The sequence below is a fragment of the Lactuca sativa genome, chromosome 6, assembly GCF_002870075.4.
Source record: "Lactuca sativa cultivar Salinas chromosome 6, Lsat_Salinas_v11, whole genome shotgun sequence".
Lineage (NCBI taxonomy): Eukaryota > Viridiplantae > Streptophyta > Magnoliopsida > Asterales > Asteraceae > Lactuca > Lactuca sativa.
Window position 1 is genome coordinate 10,272,884 of NC_056628.2, and position 27,605 is coordinate 10,300,488.

At 38.6% G+C, this 27,605-nt stretch overlaps 1 pseudogene; it reads right to left on the reverse strand.

Moving 5' to 3' along the window:
* Window positions 1-6,162: 6,162 nt before the first annotated feature.
* Window positions 6,163-27,052, reverse strand: LOC111900434 (copper-transporting ATPase PAA1, chloroplastic-like; annotated as a pseudogene).
* Window positions 27,053-27,605: the final 553 nt, after the last annotated feature.

Genomic DNA, 27,605 nt, shown 5'->3' on the forward strand with positions numbered 1-27,605 from the left:
AGTCATAGACTGAACTCCTTAATACATATGAAGATGAAGTCGACGAGTTCAAGGATGAACTCGGCGAGTCGGTTAAAGAAGGTCCGATGTGTTGTTGAAGTCGAACTCGTCGAGCTCTTGCTAGACTCGACAATTAGGGACGAAGCTGTAGCTTTTTGTGGATGAGGGGACTCGACGAGTTGGTGAACCAACTCGGCGAGTCTAGTCAACCAAATGTTGACTTTCACCAAAGTTAACATTGACCAGGGTTTTAACCTTGACTTTGACTTGGAATTTAGTGACCCTTATAAGGGTTATGAGTATGAAATGGTAATGTAGAAAGGATGTTGTGTAGGGATTGAGGAGTCAAGAAAAGTTGATTTTCACACCAAAGACGGTGCAGACACTACACGACATCGAGGTGAGTTACCTTCCAGTAGAGGTGGGTCTACGGCTACAATGTCGGCCCACCAGCAAGAGTTGTCTTTAGATGATTTTCTTTGTGATAATTGTCTAGGTTTGCTAATACCTAATGTGTCTTATGTGCCAGTATAATATGTTATATGCGATAGTGGTAGTAGGAGGGGAATAGTCCCCCGATTCGTTTGTTAGGACCAAATGGTAGTTCGGACACCCTAGATATGTTCGGCAGCTTGATTATGATATGTTATTATGTGATAGTGGTAGGGTGAAACAGATAGACTGGTGGGTAGGCAGGCAGCCCAGAACGGCCTGACACGGGTAGGTTAGCACCACAGAATGGCTTGACATAGGTAGGTCAGCACCCCAGAATGGCTTGACATGGGTAGGTCGGGCACCAGAGAATTGCCCGGCAGTATGTATGATTGTATGGTATGTAGTATTATGGGGAAACTCACTAAGCTTCATGCTTATGGTTTTCAGTTTTGGTTTCAGGTACCTCTTCATCGAAGGGGAAGGAGTCAGCAGGGTAGCAGCGCATCGCACACACATGATTCCACATTTGAGATTTTCTGGAATTGTACTCTGACATTATTACTATTTGATGATATGGTTTTGAGACATGTAACTATGGTTTATGAATTCATATGATATCAGTAATGTTTTCCTTAAACAAATTTTATAAGTAATATAATTAAAACAAAAATTTTTGGTTTCGGTTTTTGGGATGATACAGTTTGGATGGTCCGCTCACTCTGGCCATAATTATGCGGGTGATAAGCAGTGCTGAAATGTAACCTCATGCCCAATTCCTTGTGGAACTTCTTCCAGAACTAGGAAGTGAACTGAACATCTCGGTCTGAAACAATAGAGACCGGAACCCCATGATGAGCAACGATCTCCCATACATACACATCGACCAACTTTTCGGCCGAAGAGCTCTCCCGGATGGCCAAAAAGTGGGCACTCTTAGTCAATCTATCCACAATGACACATATAGCATCAAAACCCTTGGTCGTCTTCGGCAACTTAGTGATAAAATCCATGGTGATTTGTTCCCACTTCCACATGGGAACCTCCATAGGTAGCAGATTGTCATGCGGCCTCTGCTGCTCGGCCTTGACCATCCTCAGGTCAAGCAACTCTCGACATACCATGTTATCTCGACATACTAGTTCTCCTTCCGAAATCCCTCTACCTGGGCCTCCATAATCAAATCTAAAAGCAAAGAATCAACAGATATCATCATACACATCCCTCCAATTGAAGACCTAGCCGAGTTGCGGCTCAATGCATCCACTACCACATTCTTTTTACTTAGATGGTAAAGGATCTCACAGTCATAATCTGTGACCACGTCCAGCCATATGCTGCCTCATGTTCATGATCGACTGATCAATAAAATGTATTAAACTCTTGTAATCCATGTAAAAAGTACAACGGACCCCATAAAGATAATGTCTCCAAATCATGAGGGCAAACACCACTGCCCCCAACTCCTGGTCATAAGTAGGATATTACGTCTCATGCTGCTTCAGCTATTGCGTAGCATAAGCAATCACTCGTCCTCTATGAATAAAGACCTCCCCTAAACAGGTGATGGATGCATCATAGAATACCATAAAATCCTCGATTCCCTCCGAAAGCGTCAGTACTGGGGCCTCACATAACCACCGCCGAAGAGTCTCAATTGTCGATTGTTGCTCAGGGACCCATTGGAAATCTACTCCTTTCCTTGTCAGACGAGTGAGGGTACCGCAATATTGGAGAAATCCTAAATAAATCGCTGATAGTATCCAGCCAAACCCAAGAAACTCCTGATCTCTGAGGGAGATCTTTAAACCTCCCACTACATCACAGCCTCGATTTTGGCCGGATCAACCAAAATTTCGTCTTGGTTAATGAGATGTCCCAGCAACTGGACCTCTCATAACCAAAACTCACACTTCAAAAACTTGGCATACAGTCGTTCCCGCCTTAACACTCCTAAAAACTCTCGAAGGTGCTCCTTGTGTTGCTCTTTGGTCTTGGAATACACCAAGATATCATCAATAAATACAATGATAGATCGGTCAAGCATAGGCCTGCACACACAATTCATTGAATCCATAAACACAGTAGGGGCATTGGTGAGCATAAATGGCATCACCACGAACTCGTAATGCCTATAACGAGTATGAAATGTGGTCTTCTCCATGTCCTTCTCTCTCACTCTCACCTCATGATACTCAGACCTTATATCGATATTGGAGAACTAAGATGTACCCTGTAACTAATCAAATAGGTCATCAATCCATGGATGGGGATACCGGTTCTTCACCGTTAACTTGTTCAACTCCTGGTAATTAATTCGCATTTGTTGTGAACCGTCCTTCTTCTTGACAAATAGTATCAGCGCTCCCCACGATGAACTTCTTGGTCTGATGAACTACTTGCCTAACAACTCTTAAAGTTGAGAGGACAACTGTTACATCTCAGACGATGCCAAGTGGTACGGTGCCTTGGAAATCAGAGTTGTACCTAGCACTATATCAATCCTAAACTCAACCTATCTCTCGGGAGGCACACCACTAACTCCTCCGGGAAAACATCGACAAACTCCCTGAGGACTGGTACCTCTGAAACTGAATGTTGCTCCCTGACCCGAGTATCAACCACATAATCCAGATAAACCGCACACCCATGCTGAATGTATTGTTGATCCTTGGCTGTTGAACAAAACCCCGAACCAACCCTGGTACCCTCTCCATAAATAACCATTTCTCCCCCACTTGGGTTTTGATTTACCACTCATTGACCCTCATAATCGATCATAGCACTGAACCTACTCAACCAATCCATCCCTACTAACACGTACATATCCCCCATGTGGATAGGGATCAAATCAATTGGATAGGGCACCTCAAAAATCTCCAATACACAACCCCGATTCACTCTGGATGCAGAAACCTTGTGTTCGTTGGCAATAGAAACCCATAATGGACACGCTAATTCACTAAGGGACTTACCAAAATCCCTACTAAAATGTCAAGACACAAAGGAACAACTCGCGCTAGAGTCAAATAACACAAGAGCAGGCAAAGAGCTCACTAAGAACGTACCTATCAGAAGCATAAACATAAACATACCATAAAATAATTAATAGAACAATAAATAGAAACATATCGGTCACAACGTTTGGTACTACTCTAGCCTCCTCGGCAGTGAGCTGAAAAGCACGGACCCGAGCCCTTGGGGGCTCCACCCTCCGTTGGCGCCCATCGGTGATCCTCATAATGGCCGGCGTCATGGCATGAGCTAGCTTGGCGGCGAGCAATGGACGATTGATCCTCATATAGACAACCTGATCAAATTCGTAGGAAATCTTGGTACTCGGTACAGGGGCCGGTTGGCGACAATCCCTCAGATAGTGGCCCTCCTTGCCACATTTGTGGAATCCAGAAACAAGTCGACAAGAACCCTCATGCACCTTTTCGCACTTACCACAAGTGCAGCCCCTCTGACTCCCAAATCTAACATCAGTGGCCCTGAAATGTATCGATGCAGACTGCGACTGCGTCGGGGCCTGCCTCTGCTCCCTCGTTTGGAGCTCCATTTCAATCTCACGCGGTCTCGCGGCCTCCTGCAAATCGAGGAGTGATCCATAGCGTTGAGCAGATACGAACTGGCAGATGTCCTTCATTATCATACTCAAGTACCGAGTCATCTGAGCTTGCTCAGAAGCAACATACTCAGAGCAAAACATAGTTCTCTCTGTAAACATCTTGGTGATCTCTTCCACCGACTCGGTCTCCTACCTCAAATTCAAGTACTCGAGGGCTAGCCTCTCCTACTCTTCCAAAAGAACATATCTCGAGTGGAACATATCAGAGAACTGCTCCCATAAAACTGCAACTCGCTGCTTTAGGGTATATGAACTAGTAACCAACCTCCACCAATCCTTCACTCCGGACTGAAAAAAGGTTCAGAGCGCACTTGACCTTCTGGTCAGCTGGGCAAGGGCAAGTAAAGAAAAATCCCTTGATTTGAGACATCCACCTCATGGCTATGATCGGATCCTGAACTCCATCAAATATTGGGGGCTTCGTATTGTCGAAGTCACGGCACTGGAAGCCTCTCCCAGCGGCAGTAACGGCTGCAGAGGCTACAACAACATCACTCTCTGAAAATGAAGCATACCAATCGTCAAAGAACTCCATCATAGCGGTCTTGATAGACCCAAACAACTCCAGTATCTGCTCCCAGGCAATAGAAACAACCTCCTCCCAAATGATCTCCCTAACCTGATCCTCAGTCATTGATGCGCGCAAATAGCTACACCTAATTTTATATTTTTAACCTAACTAACTTAACTAACTAACTTGCACCTAGGTAGTGTACCTAGTCAAATTATAGAATAGTCGGGTAAGTCGGGTGTCGATCACAGGGAACGGTTTTGACTAATTAATCTATCTACTACTAAATTAACCTAATTATTAACAATGAAATGGAATTTATCTAATTTTTCAATTTTATATGAACTTAACTTTTTAACATAAATTCAACCAATCACTAAAAATACTCCCATTTAGTTCGAATCCACTTCTTCTTTCTGGTTAGCTAACAATTATGGATTATCAAAGTTGGTTATCTAATTTTATATTATATTAGTAATTTAAGTCTAAATTTACCAATATTTAACTTATTCATGTAAAACTATGCATGGTCACACACAATCAAACACAGAACTAGTTATGATTATGAATAAGCTATGTAAGATTTATTAGGCAAACATAATTATGGTCATAATATATGCTCTCTAACACAGCTAAATGTAATTGCTTCAATTACTTACCTAAGATTTGTTCGATCCTAGCTCCAACAATTTAATGTTCACTAAATCACTAGGTGTCAAGTTCATGTAAGTTAATTATCACTAAGCTACACAGAACATGAATTCAAGTAACTAAAGAATCGAATATTATCATGCTAGGATTTAACAATCAAACACAAGCTCAATACCGACTAATTAAATCACTACTAGAAAAATAGCCTTTTACGACGCGTAATGTGTGTTGTAAAACTCTCATACGACGTGAAAATGTGTGTTAAGGAAGGCCCTATCATAACGAGAGATGACACGCTTTTGTGCGTCGTCTATAGACGACGCGCAGCTACGACACGCAATGCGTATCAAGGAAGGCCCTGTCATAAAGGAAGATGACACGCATTTGCGTGTCGTCACCTTACGACGCACATTTAGAACACGCATTATGTATCATTAAATCCCATGTCATAAATGAAGATGACATGCATTTTCATGTCATAAACATCAGCAACTATTTAAAATATACATATACGACGTGCCTTTACGATACTCTTATACGCATAATGCAAAAATATAGAATATATATATATATATATATATATATATATATATATATATATATATCAAAACAATCAATTTCATCCAATAACATCATGAACATCATGTCAAAAAGTTATAATACATTGATATTAAAGTGATTTGATTGTACATTGTTATTAAGAGGTTTTCCTTAACTATATAACCTAATACTATATTGCTATTAAAGGGCGCCTTCTTGTTCCAGATATCATGTCAAAAAAATCCTCCATATCATTGGTTTGCCACCTGGTGTACTGGGCTGCTGTTCGGGCGTGGATGACAAGTAATGACTTGAATTCACAACTTATGGTTGCTGTGTAAACATAAAAATATAATATATTAATATATACAAACGACTAAGTAAAATATAAAAAAGAAAAAGAAAAAGAACTTACCACTATTATATACTCATCATTTCTTCCTATTATTTACAACATAATATTTTCATTTTTTTTCTTATTATACCTTCTAATCCATTCCAATGTCCCAACATAAACTATCTTCTTCCCAATTGATGCTACTGCACCGGAACCAGGTTCCTCTATATATGTTCCATCATCAGCCTGCATACCATTAACAAATCAATCAATCATATTTATAAAAAGAAAAAAAAGTAGTGATTTCATTTCAGTGAGGGCAAAACAGTAATTTTTATAAGGTACCTTTACATTGGCACATCTAGCAACCTTAGTAGCTTCCCGAATATCTTTTCCAATTGGATGTATTGTATTAGATTCAACAGCAACAGGTCTGTTGAACTTAGCCTGCACTATATTTGTTTATATTAAACTTTGTAAAATTATAATTTAGACACAAACTAAAAGATTAGAACTTAACTGTAATTCTGAATATTCTTGGGGTATTTTTGTGAGTATTTTTGTGACAACATGTTTACCGATTGTTAATATCCTTGTTTTGTCAAAAACAATTGTGTTGACTTGAGAGAATTTTTCTAATTAAAATACTTCCACCATGTAAAAGTAATCCTCTTGTAGCGCCAAGTGAAGTTCCCACCTACACAATATATATAAATATCGAGGGTATTTTAGTCTTTTAAATAAAATAAAGGAAATATATCAGACAAAAGGGTTTACCAGTACAACAGTTGGTGTTGCTAAACCCAATGCACATGGACAAGCAACAACCTAAATACAGTTACAAACAACACACATTATATATTCAGATACCAAAAATCAACTATACTCAGATACCAAAAATGTAATTTACACTAATTATATATTCTTTGAGAATGAAACTATCATTACCCCTGGAAGCTTAGTGACAGGGAGTGGCTCCCCAGTGAAACTTGACTCGTCCACTATGCTTCTGCCAGCTGTCACTATACCATCAGCAGGAACATGATCCTGAATAATAATAAACATAACATTTTGTAAATTAATTAAATTTATAAAAGTATTTTATATTATAAAAGTTAATAACTTTTTACTTACTCCAGGTAGTACAACAGTTTTATCTCCAACAAAAAGATTGTCACAGGAAATCGATTGTTGAGGTTGACATTTCAACATCACCACCTTCCACTAAAAAACGAGCTTTTGGTGGAAGAACACTAAGAATCCTTGTCATATCACTAGTTGCCTTAATCTTAGCTCTATGTTCAAGATTCCTTCCCAATAAAACAAATGCTATCAACATAATTGGTTCTTCAAAGAACATTGTAACATCCCGAATTTTAGAAGTATGGCTTAAGGGTTTAAAGTGTAATTTCGAAGAAGGGACTCGACTAGTAGGTACGCTTACTTGCCGAGTCGGAGCGGGTTTGGGTCGCGAATTAAGTGACCGACTCGCCGAGTCGGAAGCTGGACTCAACGAGTTGGTGCTGGAATGAGAAAATCCTAATCTTAGGGTTTGCACCCTATTTAAAGGACTTTATGTCCTTCTCCTAGCCTCCTAATCCCCCTGAGAGTTCTAGAAACCATAATCTTCGTGTGAGACTTCATTATTGAGGAGTTTGGAGCTTGGAAGAGGAAATTGGTGGAAAGAGCTTGAGGAATTAAAGGCTTGCTGCAAAGGAGTGGTGTAGATCTGGGATCTACTTCAGTTGGAGCATATATTGGAGGTAATAATTTGTTGCTTGGGCTCTTTTGTATCTAGATCTATTATCACTTGAGATTTGGGGCATTTTTGGTATGATTGAGAGCTATTTCGAGTTAGAAGCTTAGATCTAAGGTTGCTTCTTCAGATCTAGGCTTGTGATGGTCCAAAATGTCATAAAGCTTCTGTCTAAGAGTTATTGGTGAAGCCCCTTTGTCTAAAACCCAACCCTAGTGTGTTTTGGACCTATATCTCCTTAATTTCATGTAAAGTTTTCAACTTTAGGTGAGGGTTAGATTGTAGAAGGGTGATTCTATGGATTGGAGCCCCTGCATGGCTCGAAAAGCCTCTGAATGGATTGAGAACTGGAGAGACTCGGTGAGTCACATGGGTGTACTCGACGAGTTGTATGAACATGTGCATGGACTCAACAAGTTGGAAGAATAACCCGGCGATTCTGTTGAAGATTGCCTTGGACTCGGCGAGTCTGTTCTTGGACCCGGCGAGTCTGGTCGCAAAACCCAATCTCTTTTGGGTTAAAGCTTTGAATTAGTGAGTCGGTTGGCGACTCGGTGAGTTGGACAGGATGGGACTCAGAGATCGTTGGACTCGGCGAGTCTTGGGGCGACTCAGCGAGTTAAGTTGTGATATGAGAGTTTTCTAGGTGTGGGAACTCGACGAGTCGACGGGTTGAATCGGCGAGTAGAAGTCAACCAGGAAGGTTGACTTTGTTTGAGGACTTTGACTTTGACCAAGAGTTGACCAGTTTGACTTCCAATGGTATTTTGGTAATTCTGGTATTTATGGAATTGGTTCTTTGGTAGTGTTCTGAGGCGAAGTTCGTGTCGGTGGTCGGAACAGCTTGGTCTTATCTCTTCAGTCGAAAATTGGAGGTGAGTTATCCACACTATATCGACAGGGTCTACGGCACCAAGGTCGGCCCTTTATCGGATGGAAATCCAGGTGTTGTTTGTTATGTTATTGCTTTGCTAGATCTGCATCCTAGTATTTTGGATGATATTATGTTAGTGACCTGGTTAAGGTCGGTACCCGATATTTAGGGTAATGCTATGTTAGTGACCTAGTTAAGGTCGGTACCCGGTATTTAGGGTAATGCTATGTTAGTGACCTAGTTAAGGTCGGTACCCGGTATATAGGGTAATGTTAAGCTAGTGACCGGTTAGGTCGGAATCCTGGTTAGGATGTTGATATGTTATGTGAAATGTTAGACTGTTTGTCTGGTTAAGGATTTATTATGTGACTAATTGTTGTAGGTGCAAATGGTTGTTTGACGGGGGTTGGGTTGAGGCGGGTCTTGCTTTGTGCTGTAGGCCAACATACCCAGGGAGACCAGATATTCCGAAGGCCCAGCAAGCGGTCCGGATAGGCTGAAGGCCCCAAGAGGGCGGACCAGACGTGTCGAGGCTCGGAGAATGTACCAGGCCGACTGAAGGCCCGGTGTGGGCGGACCAGTCATACTGTAGACTCAAAAAGTGGACTAGATTGATTGAAGATCCAGTGCGGGTGGACCGATCACAATGTAGACTCGATGTACATGGCTAGACTCGGTGTAACAGCCCAAAATCTCAAGTATTGTTAAATTGCATTTTGGGGTGCTTTAAAGGGGAGACTCGGCGAGTTGGAGCCAGACTCGCCGAGTAGGGTCGCAGATTTGGTCGCGGGTTCGCGACTGGACTCGACGAGTCCAGGTATGGACTCGGCGAGTCGACGCTGTTCAGCAGAAACCCTAGCCGTTTCGTATTGGGTCGTATTTAAGGGTTGTATGTCGTCATTTCACGTCTTTTGGCCGATTGTGGAGAACCCTAGACGACTGTGGCATTTGGAGCAAAACTTGAAGGCCATTATTGACTTTGAAGGAATTGTGGTACAAGAAGAGGAAGGATTTTGGCCAAAGGAAGAGCAAGGGGGTCGAGTTCTGAGGTTTGGGGACACAGAGAGTATGTTTTCAGGTAAGGTTTCGGATCATTCCTGTTATTTTGATGTGTACACGAATTTAGGGTTTATGAAACCCATTTGGAGATTTGATGGAGTATTATGTTGTTATACAAAGGTTTCTACCCTAGTAATAGGATGATTAGAGGTCCAGAAGTCCCATGAGTGTGTATCTCGGGAAAAACGTATCTCAGGAAGCAGTTGGATCGACTGCATGGCGTGGACTCGCCGAGTCGGATGATCAGACTCGGCGAGTAGCTTGAAGATTCACTGGGACTCGCCGAGTTGTTCTTCAGACTCGGCGAGTGGAGTCGGGGTGGCCCCGCGATTCTTCCAGGAGTGACTCGTCGAGTCAAAGAGGATACTCGACGAGTAGAAGGGGAATCTCAGAGGATTGAAGGACGACCAGACTCGCCGAGTCGCCAGGGAACTCGCCGAGTCCAGTCGAGCTGACATTGGACTGTTGACCAGAGTTGACTGGTGTGATTCTTAGGGTCAGTTAACATGGAAGATAGAAGTATTAAATAAGGGATATATGATGTTACAGGGAGCTTGTAGCTCGGAGGATCAAGTGCAAGGGATTTTAGGAGTTGCTATCTTCTAGTGTCCGCAAGGTGAGTCTTCTCACTATACCTCACCCGGAAGGGTTTGATTGTGTGACCGGAAGGTCAAGTATGCTATGTGTTATGTTATATGCTATAAATGGAAAGTTAGCTGCTACGCGTGATATACATGCTTATATATGGGCCGGAAGGCAAGGTATTATGTGACAGAAAGGTCAGGTATGATATATGATATATGTGCTTTATGTGTTAGAGTATTTGTATTATGTGTTATATATGTTATGGGCCGGAAGGCGATATGATGTGTGATGGACCGGAAGGTCGGCGTGGGTAAGGCCGGAAGGTTTACCCAGCAGGGACGGAAGTCCCCTGAGACACATGGACCGGAAGGTCGGGCCGGAAGGCAATGTTATGTGGATCGAAAGATCCGGGCCGGAAGGCGATGTTATGTGGACCGAAAGGTCCGGGCCGGAAGGCGTATGTGCGTAAGGTATATTGGGGAACTCACTAAGCTTCGTGCTTACGTTGTTTATGTTATGTGGTTTCAGGTTCTTACAGTAACGCGGGATGGCAACGGTTCGATTGTACACACCGAAGAAAGAGTTGTATTTTGGAGGATCCTGGTCTTCTACTATAATGAAAATGAAACCATGTTTTGTAATTCGAATGTGAATAGGATTTAAACAAGTGTTCTTAATATTAAATTGAGTATTTAAATGAAAATTTTGTTTTGGAAATCTCGGTGTTACACTCGGAGGGTGGACCAGGTGGACTGAAGGCTCGGTGCAGGCGGACAAGTCACACAGTAGACCCGATGTGCATGGTTGTTCTATTTGTGATATGTTATGAGTATGTTTATGTGTGGTTGGTATTTTGGGGGTAACTCACTAAGCTTTCGGGCTTACAGTTCAGTGTTTTGTTTCAGGTACTTCAGGAGATCGTGGCAAGGCGAAGGCATGATCGTACCGCTCCTCATGTTTTTATGATTTATGTGATATGGTTCTAAGAAATACTATGATGTCTAAACTATTTTGAAAAATAAATGTGTGAACTTAATGGTTTTTGAATGAATTAAAATGTTTTAATTTGGCTTGAATTTTATGGGTGTTACAAACACTTTGCAACCCTATAAAAAATAAATCAAGATTCATGCTTTCAAGAAATGTCAAGACTTGATTTTTTTTGACAGGTGATAGTGATTACCAGTTTGGGTATTAAAGTTGTGAATGTGCTAACATTAAATGACGATATTGCCCCTAGACCAACTAATGTGTTCATGTTTAGATTTCCCCTCATGAGACTTTTCATACCATCAATTATAAGCTGGCATCCTGGAACTAGTAATGTGAATAAATATAAAGATAAGTGGAAACCAATGGAATGCATTGCATGGATCCACCAAGCTTTGGCTCCAATGAAATGGGAGACATGTCCAAACAGACATACAGCACACAAAGCCCAAGATACTGCAAGTCCTCTACCTGTTAATAGAAAAATATTTAATCCAAAACATTTAGAGATGACTGTTTATTGTAAATAATTAAAAATTATAATGCGGGTGCTATCTAAGAACATGCCACTTTCTTTTAACTGCTTACGCTTTTCTTCCACTTTTTTTTGAAATACTTGGAAGGCACTCTCTTTCTTGGAATCTGCAAATAGTAGGCAAAAAAGGATGGTTAAAGAACCATTGCATGTCATCCATTGATAACAAGGGTAAAATTGTCATTTTCTCATATTACACAAGACTTTTAGCTTTGGTTGAGGCCAAAAAGGTATACAATTGTCTGCTTGATGGAAGTAAAACGCAACTTAATTGTCAAAGAAATGAATCACAGACATGTAATGCAGAAATGATGCTAATTAGGATTTAAGTTTAGAGGACTAGAAGCTAATTCCATTAGCATATGAAACAGATGGAGGGAGAGTGAGAATTCCTTAGATTTTGGGGAGAGCACTTCCATAATTTTGAAGTAGTGAGATTTTCTAGTTTCTACTACATAATAAAAAAAATGAGGAAGTCTGACTAAGTAAACCATCCAAAATGTAAGGGTGCTCCCGCAGTAGATTTTCCTCCTTGCAAACAAGACTCGCCTAAGGATAGAAAAACTAAATTAAAATTGACTTAGAACTTGAACTACCTTTTCAAAGATAGATTTTTGAAATCTTCTTATGAAGGAAACTTATTGGAAATATTAAAAATTCTAGGTGACAAGGACATTCCACAGAGGAAAATAGTTGCTCTTACAAGAATTCTTTGCATTATTAAGATGGCACTCCTTCAGTTTCAGCCTCACCTACCAGTTACCCACCATTTGTCAAAAATTTCAACTATATAATTAAATTGAAAATTGGGGTTAAAATGTTTGAATGTAATGGTTCTAGTTATGAAAACAAATCCATTTCTTTCCACTAAAACTAATGAGATCACTCTAATGACAATGTAAATATTCTTGTAAGACAACCAAGCCCAAATGGATCCCTATATGTAGAAGCAAAATTGTAAAAGTCGAATAGTGTGTTTGTTTAGTTTCGCATCTTTATGTTATTTTACTAAGCCAATTTTTTTAGAAGTATATTGTTTAGACTTAGTATATTTTTTGTACACTCAGGTTCCCTATAAATATGGACTGAGGATAGAAGTACAGGATAACTTTCTGAAACGCAAATATCCTTTCTGCTTATTCTGTAATCAGTATTCATCAATATAAGATCTGATTAATATTTACTCTTCGTGTTCTTACTTTTCAATCACTCAAATCATTTTTGCTTTCGTAAATATCGATAACAATTCTCTACAATTGGTATCAGAGCGGGTGTTCTTGATTTTCATCAAGAATTGATCCTTGATGGCTATTTTGATTTGGTGATTCTTATTGTTCATTGATCTTCGTGTTTTACAGAGTTTTTGGATTCTAGAAATCGAATTCATCTTTGATTCTATTCATAATTTGATTTTTTTACTAGAATTCAAGTGATTTTTACTTTCTCTCTCTAGAAAACCCATTCAAAATCACTTTCTCTCTCTAGAAATTTTCAAGTTCTTGTGATCATGGTGGATTTGCCATATGATTCTTGGATTGTGATCGTTAAAGATGTGAAATACAAAGTCAATGAAGATCAATTTTATGGGTTGGTGTTAAGCAAATTGATTTCATGGGGTAATTTGGTTTCTTATGGAGGTTTGAAGGATGATCATGGAAGCTTGATATTTCAACCACTTTGTAAGATTGCATGGTTGAATAAAATTGCCTTATCCATATTAGTTTGTAGTAGAAATCAAAAGGAAGGAGAAGAAAGAGATTTGTTCAATAAGAAATATGTTTCTCTTATTGAAGACCCAAATGATCTTCGTGCTCTTAAATTTCTTGAAGTTCTTGATAATGGAGTTCAATGTGATGTTCTTGATGTTCAAGAAAAAGGAGTTCAAGTTGATTCTCAAGATGAAAAAGTTTTTTGCTCAATTGGAGTTCAAACCGATGATAATTTGTGTTCTTGTGATTCGTTTGAAGGAATGATTCCTTATCGGAAGCCGGTGATTCAAGAAATTCACAAATATCAAACTCCAAAAGATTTGATTCAAACTCAAAATGTTCATGTTGTTGAAAGTGGGTTTGTTCATGGAGTCAAGTGTTCAAGATGCAAAAAGATGAGAAAGAAAAAGAAGAAGAAGATGAATCGGAAGAATAAGCGGGTTTACTCACAAAAATCGTCATATGTTGTGAAGCTGAAATCCGTGAAGCAGATTTGGGTTCCAAAGCAACAATCTCCAAAGGTTGCATTGAACTTGAAGTCTTCTTTTGAAGATGTTCTTGGATCGTTCAAGAACACGAAGAACGAGTTGTACATCTCGCATGGTGGGTGGTACAATGTTCGAAATTGAGATTTTCTCATTCCGAAAAAAGAACCAAGATCTTCCAAATTTGATTCGTTCGTTGAAAATGGATCTCGATTCGTCAAAAAGGTATCTCAAATTCTTAAATGGATTCCAAAACGTCCATGATTTCGATTCGTGCTTTTCGTTTTTCATTTTTGATCGATTTGCCTCATTGGATCTAATCCGTTTCAAACTCATTGTTGATCCAATCAAAATTTTTTTTAGATCAATCCAAAATCAATATCATATTCTTAAAATCTCTTTTTAATTCTGACATCAACATTTTCACAAGAATTGTTCGAAATCTTCACTGTTCATCACATGCACAATCAATTTCAACAAATTCATTTTGTTTAATTGGTTTACTGTTCATCCGATTTGTAAGCCCATTGTATCAAGTCCAATTCACTTCTCGATTTCATTGTTGAGCCCAAGATTGATTTAAATCCGTTTAACACTTATTCAGTCTTGTTCTCCTTCTGTTGATTCGCATACGCTTTATACTTCTTTCATCGGTTCCTCATTTGTTCATCGATTGATTCCATGAAATCTGATTTCATCTCATCGTTACTAACAATCATGTGTTGTTGATTGTTAATTTGAATTTAGAAATCGATTTCATATGACTTGTAATATGATGATATCGATTGTATTGAGCTATATTTGAGATATCGAAAATTGAGTTTTTGATCTTGATATTCTGAGTCAAGAACACTTGAAATCGATGAAGAACATTGTTTGAACAGTTGAATAACACTTTTTGATATGAAATCGGACATCAGAATAATCGATTTCTTGTTTGTGGTTCATTGACTCTAAAAAGTCAAACGGTGAAAAAGATGCGATTTAAGAGGTGAATTGATGAATTAGAGGCCGAAATTTGTTTATACAGGTTGTATTTGGGATGTAGATGTCAAAATCGGGTTTAATTTGGAGATTAATTTTGAAATTGGTTGGATTTATGATCTTGTTGACGAACGATGGATGGGAACGAACTGAGATCGATTTGGTTTGATTTCGTGTAATGATCGGTTGGATTTTGGTTTGTTGATTTTTGCAAGTAGATGCGAAGTCTGATGAAATCGATAGATTTTGAGTCGATATAGATTTCGATGGTTCGATAGTCAAAGAACGATATGTCGATTTCTGATTTGTGATTTCAAATTGGAAGTCTTGGGTTTCATAGCCGATAAATTGAAGTCAAACTTGTGTTCAGATACTGTATTCCAGTTCGCGTAAGGGTTGATTTGGGATTTTGAACATGTCAACTGGATTGAATGAAAAGCGAATGAATGGCTGATGGATGTAATTTTGAAGGCTGTGATTTTGCGAAAATATAACAATCGAGTGTTCGCATCTATGGATTGTGTTTGATGTGTGCTGATTTTTTCTGGGATCGCATTTGAATTCGCATCTGCCATGTTTGTTCAAATCTCATTTGTGTGAATGAAGTTCGCATATGAGTTCAAAACAATTGTGTTCGCATCTGGTTAATTGTTTTTGATTTCGCAAGCTTGGAGTCAAAGATCTGGATTGTGTTCGCATCTATGGCTTGTGTTCGATGGGTACTGATATTTTTTTTGGTTCGCATATGAGATTAAAAATCGGTTTCGCATTTTGTCTCAATCAATTTCGCATATTTGGATTAAAGATGCGAAGCATTTGTATAAGGAACATGCGAAAGAATCTGGAACATGCGAAGTCTTTTACTGCATATGGTGATTTGGGGAAGAACACATAAAGTTTCAGTTTGCACCCCTGATTTTTCCACGAAATGACAAAAGTAGCCCAACTTCGCAAGTTTGAAGAACGTGCAGAAATTTTCAAAACGAGTACCTACAGTTTCGCATTTTTGGCAACAAATATCCAACTTCGCATATGGGTAATAAAAGCTGAAAAAAATGCAGAATTTTCAGTTCTGGTCCTTGCAGTTTGTGCGAATGTACATTTTCTACCCAGTTTCGCAAATGGGGGAGAATTTCGCATATTTGACTGTTTTTGGCGCAACGGGTCCCTGCAAGTTTCAGAAAGTGACAATATCTACCCGATTTTTGAAAAATCTTGCAACTTTCACCCGAAAAGTCAAAAAATTTCATAAATTGGAAATTTTTTGTGGCTTTTTCGTGATTGTTTTTCCGTGCTAGTTTTTTGGTGATTCATTTTTGGTACACATCAAGGGGGAGTATTGTGAAGACTATTCCTCGCGCGCTTCTCATCCTTAGTGGGTTTTATAATCATTTTTTGATTATAAAAAGGGGGAGAATGATGGCTATTCGAAGCTTCTCGGGTTTGTCGAATATTCATTTGCGGATTTGAAGATCGGTGTTACTTCGAGGGTTAGTTTGGTCTTGATCGCGCTAGCTCGTTGGAGATTAAAGCCGAACATCCAATCCTAACTTTGAGGGGGAGAATGTTAGGGTGCAAATTCATGCTTGGATGTAATGGTTTAGGCTTTCCTCTTTCTATGTGTAAATGGGTTGAGTCTTTCCTATAAATAGGAAGTGAGTGACTCCCGTTATGTAGGAGTCCATTTTGGAGTGTTAGACTAGAGAGAGAAATTGTATACAAACCCATTTGTATAATCTTTCTAGATCTAATAAGAGCTTACAAAGATTTATTTACTCCTTATGTTCTTGAATTCGAATGATGAATCACTGAAAGCCTTAATGAATCTTTCATACGAATGGTTTTTCCCAATCAGGCTTAAATTCACACTAGTCAACTGAGCTACCTTACTCTTTTCATTAATGTTAAGAGTTTTCTGTTTTGTCCATTATAACAGAGGTACACTGCAATTCTTAACCAATCTTTTTATACCAAACAATTCTTTCAATCTAAATTTTCAAAGAGATTTGTCCTTGAGGTCTTTGATCAAAACCAATAAAAACCTAGACAAATCACAAGTCTGTGTTTATGATCTAACATCATGAGACCGTGATGGAAGTGAAACCCAAACATCATAAACCTTAAGGAATTGACGGGGAACATAGTTCCAGATTTTAGCGAGACTTTTGTTTCAGTACCAAAAATTTCGAAACTCCAAATCATATTCAATTTGCATGTGTGGTCTTGATCAAACATTCGCAACCCACGATGTTTGTTACCCAACAAGATCCAGTACAAATTTTTTATGAATATGATTTCTATGTGAGTTTTATTCACAAATCCTAGTCATGATAAATATTTTCAAAAGCCAACTTGTCACTAACTACACTGGTCATATAAGTAATTTCATTTACAATTTCTCACCTTATGTTAAGGCTGATATGTAATGAAATTTGAAACCAACCCAAAATATCTTTTAAAAGAAGCCCTTCAATACTTATCAAAAAGTATTCGATTGTAATTCACAGGAAACTACACAAGCTGTTGATTATCTCTCTTGATGATTAACGAAGCAACCTTTGCCTGGGGTTTAACTGCCTTCATGTCAAATCGAATTTTTGACATCACAGAATTCCAAAATTTTTTGTTTCTCATCTTATTCTGTTGACACAATGCACACACGAAATCCTTGAGGTTCTGAGTAAAACCAACTCAGGCTGATGATTTCGCAAATCTGGCATATGACTTCACTTTACATCCCAAAAGTGAAAGAGCCTTGCCTCCATGCGAAGGGTTTTAACGGTTCAAATTCTATAACGGGAAACTTGACAGGCTGTGTACTCAAGATGGTTGGTATTCTATCTGGTTTTCAAGGAGATGTGACAGTTACTTTTTGAAGCATGGTTATCTTTTGCAGTCATGATCCGATTTTCAAGGTGCCACATCAGATAACATTAAATGCATCTCGTTTTAATTTCAAATCAATTTGGGTAAACTATAAAAGGGGGATCAAGATCACTATATACGGTTACGCGAACAGAACTCTCACAAACCTCAAAAGATTCAAACTTGTTCAACTTCATCTCTTTCAAACCCTAACAATGGCGGCCACTCAATCCAACACTGATGAAGTTCTTTCTCAATCCCTGATGAAAATCCAAAGCACCAACTATCAAGTTGATCTGAATGTCTCTTCTTATCCTGAAGGATTGAAGATGCTCATCGTTGCCCTGAAACGATCACCCCTGTCCACCGCCATGTTTAGTTCCTTCTCTGTTCCGATGACATGGTTATCTTTAGCAGCTTCAACGGCATCATACAACCATACTACTGATGTGATAACCTTCAACTTGATGAATAACAAACGGGTTAAACTTTCCAAGAAGATGTTCGTTGAATTCTTGCAGATTCCAAACAACCCTCCATTTTTCAAACCCGTTAATTCTCAAGTCATCCACATGTTCAATGAAATGGGACATCAACCCACTCTGGAGAAGATCAGTGACTTCAGAAAGTCAGGGTTACCGTTTATATGGAATTTTATGTTTGGCATTTTTCTCAGATGCTTAACAGGACGCACAGTTGGTCTAGATAGGGGGCGTATGGAGGTTTATGTCATGATAATGGGATTGTATTATGAAATCAGTGTAGACTATGCAACTCAGTTATGGAAGGAATTTGTTAAGAGTCTAGAAAACACAAATTCGGAAAAAGGAATATCTTGTGCAAGGTATTGGAGCTTGATTCTTGAAAAGGTATATGAAAAGGAGGGAATTTCAGTACCAGAGGATGCGGAGGTTGCAGAATTCTCTCTATATCAATTTGCAAAGGTGGTTGAAGATGATGAGGAAATATATACCCATGTTGCATGCATTCCAGATGTGATGCTTAACAAGGTTTCTCCAACACACAAGGTGTTGGTGCGCTACATGAAGACTTTCGATCCAAATGTGGAGAGTGGCATTTTGTTAAGCGTTGCAACCAAACCCTCAAAGAAGAAGAAGGCTATCAAGAATGATGCAACTGCTCAATCTTCAAAACAGGGTCAAGATGAGGAGATTCAGATAATGGAAACCTCACCAAAATCAAAGAAGGATACAATACCCTCAAAATCGGGGGTATTGAAAAAGATTCGCAAGACTGAGGTGAGCAGTAAAGGGGTTACCGTTTGCAATATTCCATCTTCTGTCTCTCCAGGATCTAAGAGACAACGTGCTCAAGATGTTGCGAAACAAATGCAACAAACATTGTTGAAAAAGCGAAAGCTTATTATTCGCAATGAGTCCTCAAATGAAGAAGTGGTTCCTGACACCCCACTAATCTCTACACCGGTAACTGTTTCTGATCCACCTGTATCAAATTTTCAAGTTTTGCAAGTTTCCTCACAACCACTCGAAATAGTCACTACCAAATCAGTTTCTGAGGAGGTACCTATTTCAGATACGGTTGTCAGCGTATCTGATACGGGGGCACCTATCACGAGTGTTGAAACCACTTTACCAATCACCTTACCCATTTCTTTACCACTTGTATCATTTCCATCTACAACACTATCCACAACCTCATCCATTTTTGATCATCCACTTCAAAACCCATTTACAACCCTTTTTCCCTCACAATCACCAGAAACTCCTCAACCTTCGCAACCTTTATCTGATAATGAAACTGACGGAGGAGCCTTTGGAGGAGTACTTGAAGATTTTCACTTTGATTCAGAGGAGGAGGATATACCTGATCATATGCTTATGACAGGAAAGCAATTTAAAATCCTGAATCATAAGTTGAATGCCATTATTCTGTCGCAAGCTAATTCTGGCAGGTTGTCTTCTATCTCAGCAATGGAGGTTGATATTATGCTTAAGGGTGCTAAGAAGCGAATAATGGAGAAGGTTGATCAGTCTGACAAAAATAATTAGGTTCGCATTCAAGCTCAAGGGAGCAATTTTACTTCGGTGGTCCAGGACTTAAAATTTGTTGCTAAAGAACACCATGTTCTGTTTGTACAGGATGTGAAGAAAGTTCGGGAGGATGTCAACTTTAAGCTTGAAGAGTTGAAAACCGAACTAGCGAAGGAGCTCAAGGATATAACTTCTCAACATATTGAAGTTCAAAAGAAGGTTGATGTGCTAGCTACAGAAATGCACAAGGTTGTTGCTACCCCTATCCTTGAAGCTAAAAACAAAGAAACCCAGGAGAAGTTTGATCAGCTGATCAAATTGGTGACTGAGCTGAAAACCATGGTTTCGCAATCTTCTTCTCAACAAATTCTCACTCCTGAGTTCTTGTCTCAAAAGGTTAATACTTTGGAACAAGCAATTCAGAAAGCTCTTGCACCAATCGCCAATTTTACCTCTTTACTACCGAAGAGTGCCCCACCTGCTTTCACAGGGGTGCAAGGGGGAGAGAAAAATTTAAGTAAAGAGGAGGATGCGAAGACAATGGGAAAAGTAATATCTACCCAGCTTAAATCTACTCTTCCAATACTTACAATGCCAATTTCCTCAACTACAATAACCACAAGACCGATTGCCAAAGGAATTTCGATTGGGGCAAAAGAAGGAAGTTCGAGTTCAAAACCTCAAACAGATTTTGTGGGAAAAGGAAAAGGAATATTGTACGAAAAATCGAAGGAGGAGAAGAAAGTTGAGGTTGAGGCAGAGTTAGAAAGGATGAGGCAAGTGCAAAGCATTATGAGGCAAAGGGCAAGTGATCCTCCCACGATGAACAAAGGAGATCCTGCGAAGCTGTACTCTTATGAAACCATAGAGTCAAAAGTTGTGGGGAGGGAAATGTATGAATTCGAGAAGAAGCCAAAAAGAAGTTATGATATTGCGAATTCAGACAATTGTCAGCTAGATTTTTCGATCAACGAAATGCTCTTCATTACTGCTCACTACAAGATTAGCGAGAAGTTTGATAATCCTGATGATTACATATACATGAAAATCAAATTTCATGCTGTATTGGGGAGAATCCGGATGAAGTTTGGTCTTTAATGAAGATCAAAAAGGTGTTAACAATCAAGAAAGATACGATGTTTGGAGACATGCTTCAAAATTTTCGTGACTTTGTTATTCGAGCTGACAATAAGCAGTATGATTTCACTATAGCTGACTTTCCTCTGATGAACTGCAACGATTTGATTCAAGTGGCTCTCATTTTGAAGCATATGGAAGAGAATAAGCTCAAAGGATCTGAGACTGAAGTGTTCAAGATAGGCTTCACACATGTCAAGACATATATCAACAATTACTTCGATTGCTTAGCTCTAACTGATGAAGAATTGGCGACTACGTTGGGAAGAGAAGTGAACGTTCCTTGGGAAGAAACCTTATCCCAGACAGCATTATCAAAATATGTTGTTGGGGAAATATGCCTGAAACCTTTCGGCATGGTGTTTTCAGGAAGAGATACGAAGGGGAAGCCAAACAAATTCTTGTTTAAAGTCTCAGAGGTGGAAAGATATACTTCTTCGCAATATACACACTTTATTGTTCTTATGAACAATTGCAAGAAGAATAATGAAGGAGACAAGAAGGATCTCAAGAAGGTGATTTCCTGGTATGGAAGAGTGTGAAAGACAATTCACTCTGTTGTTCAAAAGCTTATGGACTGAATAGCTTCAACTGTTTAAAAAAGGGGAGATTGTAGAAGCAAAATTGTAAAAGTCGAATAGTGTGTTTGTTTAGTTTCGCATCTTTATTTTATTTTACTAAGTCAATTTTATGCGAAGTGTATTGTTTAGACTTAATATATTTTTTGTACACTCAAGTTCCCTATAAATAGGGACTGAGGATAGAAGTAGAGGATAACTTTTTGAAACGCAAATATCTTTTCTGCTTATTCTGTAATCAGTCTTCATCAATATAAGATCTGATTAATATTTACTCTTCGTGTTCTTACTTTTCAATCACTCAAATCATATTTGCTTTCGTAAATCTCGATAACAGTTCTCTTCATTGTAGCCTCAAACTTGACCAAAAAAAAGGGAAAAATAAAAACAAGCAAAAGAGAAATAAGGGGGGAAAGGCAAGAAAGGTATAAAGCATCATTGTAAGCATAAAATTTTGAATATACTTTTGAACGAATTCCTAATTCTTAATTCCTGAAGGGATACAAAATATGTAATACCACAATGAATTTCAAAGTTACAGTGAAGAAGATACCGACCTCTAAGGTTAGACTGAAATCCACAAGCTATCAAATGTTTTGCAAGTTCTTCTCCCAAGACTTTCAGCTAGTTTGGTGAATCCTTGGCTTTAGATACAGGACATATGATTGTTGTCTCTGTTGTAAGAACATTCTAGTTGTTCTTCTGGAATTGGCTTATAAACTTACTTTTCTCATCAGGTTTAACTCCATACAACACCTACAGAAATAAGATCATCATGAAATCTTTTTTTTTTGAACTTGAATAACATTATTGTGTTGTTATTATTAATATTTATTACCTGTTGTTTTGGGATCCCGACTACTGATGCGACATTCAACTGAAATTTTTGTCACCAGAAAGTAAGTATACATTGATGCCTTGACTAGTCAAAGATTGAATAACATGTGCAACATCTTCTCTTATTTGATCTTCAATATAAATAAGACTTGCGATGACACCATCTATTATAGACATCCCTGTTAATCTCATGATATCTAGAAAGAAAAATACAACGATAAGAATAAGAATCGATGTTTTTATAGTAGAACTAGAATTTAAGAATCCAAAATCAACTGTTCATCTCAAAACCTTGTAACGTTACATTCAAATTGAGATCATTATGTGAAAATTCATTACAAAATTCAGATAACACGAAACATAGAAACGTAATTACCTATCGCATATTTCTTTGGGAGTGCAATTTTTTGCGAAGCTTTGGTCTTAGTTGTCGTTCCATATTCATTAGTTCCGTAAATGTATATAGCGTTATACCCCCTCAGTCGATAATACCGAGCAAACACATCGACACTCAACATACCTAGGTATTAACAAGAAATCCAATTGACAATTATGTATTAACTGATCACAATTATACAATTAAACAACCGACACCTGCAACTGTACTTACATCCGATGATATTCCCAAGGTGAGGAACATTGTTAACGGAAGGAAGAGCACTGGTAATTAGTATTTTTCATTTCCCAGGAATTGGAAGCTTCGGTAACTCGTCGTCGCCGGCCAATATATCCCCCATCTTATAAAGAAACCGATTATAGATTCAAAGCGGGAAAATTGGCAACAGTTTCACTATTTTATTGAGGGCTTAAATATGAATCAGATTTTGATTGGAATAGATTCACATGAAGAATAAAAATCAAAACACTAAACCAAATACCTTTATTGTTACTTTTAAGAATGTTCAGGGGAGAAGTAGAAGGGCAGGGATAGAAGGAGACAGCGAGGGAGGGCGACATACGAAAACAATGAGGAGAGAATGAGGAGAATAAGGAGTCACATAACCTTCAATTGAAGGTGTTTTAAGTGAGAGGATCCGATGGATCTCTCTGAACAATTTATTGAGATGTGGTTCAAAGCCCTAGTTCTTTTCGTCGAATAGCACTGATGAAAACATACGGAGACTTAGCGACATCTTGGATAGGGAAGAGTAGTGTCTGATGGCGCTGATGAAAAAATCAGAGACAAACACTCTTTACAGAATCCATGGCCGCTTAGAGCAGATGGGGTTCGACGTTGGTGATGGCGGCTTAGGGCTTGCAAAGAGAAGGGAGAGAGAGTGCAGATCAAGGTACAGGAAGACGGACTGCTTCAAAAGGATTGACAGCCTCACAATAGAATTTGGGTTCTTTGTTAGAGGGTTCTAGAAAGAGAAGAAGCATGAGGCGGGTGTTTAATTTTTTGGGATTTCATTTCCAACCATCGCCGATTAAAAAAAAAGCGAGAACACGCCTTCTTAAAAAAAATATAAAACGACATATTTACACGACACACTTTTTATGGTAGGTGCCCTCCGTGTTTTTTTTTTTTGGACATTAATTTTAGGGCACACAAAAATGCGTTTCCTTTATCCTTCACATTTTGCAAAGTTGACATTATTTTTTAGGGCACGCACAAATGCGTGTCCTGTATCAGTGCGCGTCATTGTTTGCGCGTCATTAAAGGGCTATTTTCTAGTAGTGAATCCATAATAAATTAACTAAACCAAAATTCGAATTTTCATCTAGCTAAACAGGAGTAACTAAATTCAGCTACTCATACTCAAAACCGAACTAAAACAAATCAAAGTAATAGACATGATTAAAGTACCAAACGATTCAACTAATTATGAACTCCCTTCTCCTTTTGTGTTGAAACCATATTCCAGACCTTCTTCCCCTCTGAAAATCGTCTCCTGGAACTTCTTCAATCAGCCAAAAGTCACCCCAAATCGTAATGGACAAGGATATATATACTTTCTGATTTTTCCAAGTTCACGTTGTGAGCCAATATGTCTCACGACGTGAATAATGGATTTCCGTGTTGGCTAAGGACTTTTCTTCATGATGTCAATCTTCTAGAATACTCCTACTCACTTCTTGAACCTTCAATTCTCACGTCGTGAATATAGCAGATTTCGTGGTTTTCTTCTTTGTTTCTTCTCCAAGTCTCCAAAGTTCTATGTTTTGACAATTTTAGTCCTTTTCTTCGAAAATGCTTCTATTTTGCTGCAGAATATTAATTAAGTTTATAAGTACCATTATTCTATGCAAATAACCAAATTATTAATAAAAATGTAAATAAATATTGCCTAAAAATATATATAAATAAGGCAATATCAAAATACCACACACTTGTACTTTCCTTGCCCTCAAGCAAATCTAATTATTTTATTCAAACCTTTATCACCAACATCACATAGAACGATCCAACTCAAACTCAGCCATTATGTCAAAACCTCAACGCATGCACTTGTGTCTAAAATTTTCCTAACGACCCCCCTCAATTCTAAATACTAACAATCCTCATAAACACGCACCCACTTCTTTTAAACAATGCTCATTTTATGCATCCCTCCGAATCCATCCGCGGAAAACTTTCTAGCCTCAAGGTATTTTTGTAAACCTACCCAAGCATACATAAACTAGAGAATTACAACTTTAAGATACCACAATATGGAGCTCTTGAATTCTTCACTCTCTTTGATATTTGATCTTCAATTTCTTTGAATTCACCACCTTTTTGTGTGATTTTTGGTATCTTCAATTTTTATTTCTTCATAATTTTTTATCTTTGATCTTCAAACTTTGATTGCTCCCAAAACTCTTCAACTTTCTGGTAATTTCTCTCTTTTTTTTATGTATACTCACTTTTTTTTTTCACTCAAAACCTACATGCTTAAGCAGGGGTGCTTAACTTCAACCCTTATTGGTTAAAGATATTAGTTTTCCTGGACACATTTCAAGTATAGGCTGCTAAACATATTGCATTCATCAAATTAAGCGAGGTTGTGTTTTTGTCTCATGATTTCACTAGAATAAAGAAGGCCATAAATGCATTATAACGTGTATTGGCTTAGCTAAACATTTGAGCTCTCATCGGATCACCCCATATAATAGCAGCAATTCAAATTAATATTACTAGATTAATTATTAGATTATTGTTTCAAACCTATATATTCTAAAAAATTTCTAAATTTTCTTATCTATTCTAGTAATTTACTTTTTACTTTTTCGACCCCCTACCCCAAACTTATTACATACAATGCCCTCACTGTATGCGCAAAATAAATTAAAAACAAATGAAAGGGAGAAAAGGAACAGACTCCCCTGGGATAGTAGTGGCAAGATCGAACTCCAATTGTGTGGATAAAATGTGCATTTCGAATATAGACTTCTTCTAAATAGGAACTTGGATCTTGATCATTGCGAGATATATAAAGCGAAAATAAAATATTGAATCGAAACTTAAATCTTCAACAAAAGTGGTGCAAATCTCTAAAGCGGGAAGAATAATGTGGGAAAGCATACGCCACATTATATAGTGGAGAAAACGAGCCAAAACAGTCTTCATAAGAACTCCAAATAGAATAGTGATGATCCATGAAGTGAATGGAAATGAAAAGGCCTTAATATTATGAAAATAGAATACTCACGACGTGAGTAATAAAGATCATGTCGTGAAAGAGCAAAAAAGTAGATTCTGAACCCCTTCTAATTGAACTCACGACGTGAGGAATAAAGCCTCACGAAGTGAATACTGGGCGACCAAAAACTGAAATAGCCCAGCTCCTCTTCTAAAATTATGCTCTCCAACAAATGTCTTAATGAATTAAGACTCTTCTAAATGCAGTATTTGATGACTCTCTAACTGTATCCTCTCTCTAGTCTCACCCCACACTTATTTCCAATTATGGGTCTCTATTCTCGACACTAGACTCTAAACGACACTTGCCTAGACGTATACGCTCTTATCTCGAATTGCCTTCCCGAGAATCCCTTAGCAAATCAGAAATTTAACAACCAAAAGGAAAAATAGAAGTAACATAATAACGTAACAAGAGTTTAACAAAACAAACCAGTTCAAAAACCACACAAACCAAATTAAACTAAAAACTAAATAATCAAAATAAAAACAATAAATCATCTTCTTCATCGTAATGAGCTCCACTCGTCCCCGCTCTATCACCCCTTGGCATCCAAAGTTCTTCCCACGTCGGGATATAAGGGCACTGAGGTGGCACGGTGGGTGGTCATACCACATTCATATGAGAGAACATGGTTTCAAGAAATTGAGTTTTGTAAGTCATCCCACCGCGAAGATTATCTAAATAAGAACCAACCCGACTTTGAAACGGGTCGGTGGGTACTCCACCTACACATTGTTGCTCCGCTCTACGATCTCTCTCCATATCTCCTTGGGCTCTCACATTTCTTCTTCGGGGTCTTGGTTGAGGTTGTTGCTCGGGTTGCCCATGTTGTTGCTCATCATCGTCATCATCAGAATTCATAATCCCCCAATGTATTCCATAATTCCTTACTACCCTCATCGTCTCCAAATATCCCATAGTAAACTCGTTCCCCTCCATACAAGTCAAATAGCGATGATGTCGGGAATGATCAAACCATAAGACTGAACCAAACGTGTGATAAAGTGGCCTCCACAAATAGGGCTCCCGGGCGGGAACTCGCAGCATATTCCGCCAAATAGCGAGCCAAGAAGTATGGAATGTTTCAACACACTCCCAGCTGTAAAATCGACCATAAAAAGAACAAGTTTATCTTTGTGACCTTATCCCCATGGCGTCTGTGGTTGATAGAAAATGTGATGAATCGGTGGATAAGGCGATGAATAGGGGATTTGATGTTGCTTTTCGGCAACACCCCGGAATTGAACACTCCGGAGGCAATGTTACTCCAGAACTTGAGCCCCGATGCCCCATTTTTGTATCCACGGGCAGCCTCCCTAAAAAAACATAAAAAAAACTCATGAGTCATGGTCTCATGGGTCTCATATAACCCCATCCTCCAAGAAAATTTGACCAGACTACATTCTCAGTATTCTCCCCCGAGACGAAAAACCAAGGCCTGCTGGAAAGTAGGATCTTGCACATTCTCATG